Source organism: Mizuhopecten yessoensis, unplaced genomic scaffold (genome assembly GCF_002113885.1).
Source record: "Mizuhopecten yessoensis strain PY_sf001 unplaced genomic scaffold, ASM211388v2 scaffold11065_1, whole genome shotgun sequence".
Taxonomy (NCBI): domain Eukaryota; kingdom Metazoa; phylum Mollusca; class Bivalvia; order Pectinida; family Pectinidae; genus Mizuhopecten; species Mizuhopecten yessoensis.
This window is the reverse complement of record NW_018408861.1, coordinates 170317-173085: the sequence shown is the minus strand read 5'-3', so window position 1 is coordinate 173085 and position 2769 is coordinate 170317. Positions and strand designations below refer to the sequence as shown.

The 2769-nt window shown below is 32.6% G+C and overlaps 1 protein-coding gene across 6 annotated transcripts in view; it reads right to left on the bottom strand.

Moving 5' to 3' along the window:
- The window catches only part of LOC110465231 (RNA binding protein fox-1 homolog 3-like), a 109934-nt gene that overhangs the window by 95207 nt on the left and 11958 nt on the right, over window positions 1–2769 (bottom strand). Inside the window, exon 2 of one of the 6 annotated variants that reach the window (XM_021520925.1) lies at window positions 1258–1315. The exons of the other annotated variants lie outside the window; for them this stretch is intronic. The gene's annotated coding sequence lies outside the window, so the exon portion shown is untranslated. The remainder of the gene's footprint in view (window positions 1–1257; window positions 1316–2769) is intronic. 6 annotated transcript variants of the gene reach the window in all.

The following is a 2769-nucleotide window of genomic DNA, read 5'->3' as shown; positions in this document are numbered from 1 at the left end:
GGTTGGGGGTGGGGGTGGGGGTGTTGGACACTATAAGGGCTCAAATTTGGTAAATATGTTTGTACGTCTTTCTGAGACTGTATATTTAGTTGCTCTTACAAATAAGTAATGATTGCTTTTAGTTGATAAATAATAAAACCAATTTATTTTAATAACATCGTCTTCATTCATGCAAAGGTGATAATACATGAAATTTCTATGTGGCTCGTTACAGAATTTGAGAAGCACCTCAATAATGGATGTGTTAGAAAACCCAAGCATGCATTGTGACTACAAGGTATAGCCTACATGTAAATTTGTTGTTTTTGGTATAAAAACTAATTAAATATTCATCGATTTATTTTTATCACCAGAAATTAAAACATCAGTTTGATTTATTTTGTCACACTGATCAGACAAAGACCACAACTAGGTGTTCCCTATGGAGATAAATATAAAAATCGATAACGGAATGTCTATTGATTCAACATACAGGTTTTTGCTCCTAATGATTTTGAATTACATTTTTTTCGCTCGATGTCATAAAAAATGACATCACACACATTTTATATAAAGAGTATCCAACATACCTCACTTCAATAATCAAAAGACCCTTATCAATATCGCACAAAACTCCATATCCTATTCACACCTAAAATCATCCCATACCAAATCCATATATGGAAGTTAGGGCTGACCCTATCACCTTAACTTATTTAATTTGTAATTATACCTCTTTAAATAGGTGTCGACACTTTGCAGTGTTAGGAATTATAGCTGAGATAACCAAATCAAATGTTACAGCAGGTTACATACTAAGCCTCCTTTTCAAATATTATAAAGTTTACCTTATATTTTTTTTTTACATTTTTAGCATATCACACTTTGCAGCTGTATAGAAATAAGCCAGTATTACATAAGATGTCTAGTTAATATATTTGACATATTTGTATATTTAAAGCTTTATTGATTTTGATTCTTGCCTGTTTGATAGTACCAGAACAAGTACTTTACTTTATTTTTTAAAGCTGGAGGAGACTCTATTCTACCTATTATAATAAAAGTTGACTTCAAATCCTTATTTATTCATAAGTCTTTCAAACTGAAATAAAGTTATTGATATGCTAAAAGGACTGTGCGTTAATAATCCATAGATGTACTGGCTAACACTGTCACTAGATATACATGGAGATCTGTGTACCAACACTCAGACAGCATGCATCACGGTCAGTCCACAAACAGGGCTCAACACTACTTCACCAAAATGCAGGGTCTTACCCGTTTCTACGTTTAAACACATGTGTTCTCATCAACTATGCTGTGTGTACGAACAATCCTGAAAATTTCCACAAAACAACATTAAAATAATGCTTCATCTATAAATAAAAACACACATTACAATTATGAACATAAATTACAGTGCAGGTCAAACTGAAATACAAGATCATTATCATATGACTAAAAAAGAATTGTGTCAAAGTCGTTTGAACCATGAAGAAATAGTGATAAAGAAAAGATAACTCTACAACGATTATAAATTGCCCTGGTCCTGGCATACAGAGAGTAAATCTGTGAGGTGGTCTACTCGTGAACTCAGATGTTCTCCTTTCCTGTTGCTTCTTCTTGTCATCACAAGATATACATCTTGATTATCTTGTTTATCACCAAATCATTTAGTGATCTAAACAAACTCACCACAACAAGATTCTACTGAATAGGTGTGGACGACAAGTTAGCATTAATGGCAGTGGAACAGTATCTAAATCAGACAACTATTCAAATTAAAACTTTGATTTAACACATGTAGAATACTGAAAGACAATTAGTACAGAGAAAAACATCTATAAAGTAAATGATACATACAATTTTACTGCTGTTATACAATTCATTATATTGAATAATAATAATAATATTCCAATTTAATCATATTTTTTTCTGGACATTTATTCATATCGAACTACAGTTGAAAATTTAATTTTCAATCCGTAAAACAATGTTTAAGATCAATTTTCTCCTACATGTACATGTAAATAATTTACTGACCCCTTGCTAATAAGCATATCAGCAGTAGGTAAAACAACAAGAGGCCCAAGAGGGCCTGTATCGCTTACCTGAATATTTAAGCAGTTATAGCAAAATATTCTCATTAAATATTATATTGCACTATAAATATTTCCCTCGCAAACTTTGTTGGCTCCATCTGTTGAAACTACCAGCAAAATATTATTATAAGATTCTATGCTTTTTGATTCTTCTTCAGAAGTTGCTTGACATATTTTTCCCTGTGATCTTGTAAGTAGGTCAATGTCATTTTCCTTCTCAAATTGGTTAGCTCTATTCCAAAAAGCTACCAGCCAAATCTTATGAATCCATTCCTTTTAGTTCTCAAGAACAAATCCATTAAAATGTTGTTGACCTCTGTGACCTCTAAAGTAGGTTGAGGTCATTTTCATTTGCAAACTTTGGTGAGCTCTATCCCGGGAAGTCACCAGCCAAATATTATAATTTTATGCCTTTTAATTCTTCAGAAGAAGCTGTTTGAACTGTTTGACATATTTGAACGCTGTGACCTTGAAAGTAGGTCAAGGTCATTTTCATTCGCAAACTTTGTTTGGCTCTTTCCCAGGAAGCCACCTGCCAAATATTAAGATTTTATAACTACCAGTTCTTCAGAAGAAGTCGTTTAAAGTGTTTGACATATCTGCCTCATGTGACCTTAAAAGAAGGTCAAGGTCATTTTCATTCTCAAACTTTGTTCGGCTCTTTCCTAGGAAGCTACAAGCCAAATAT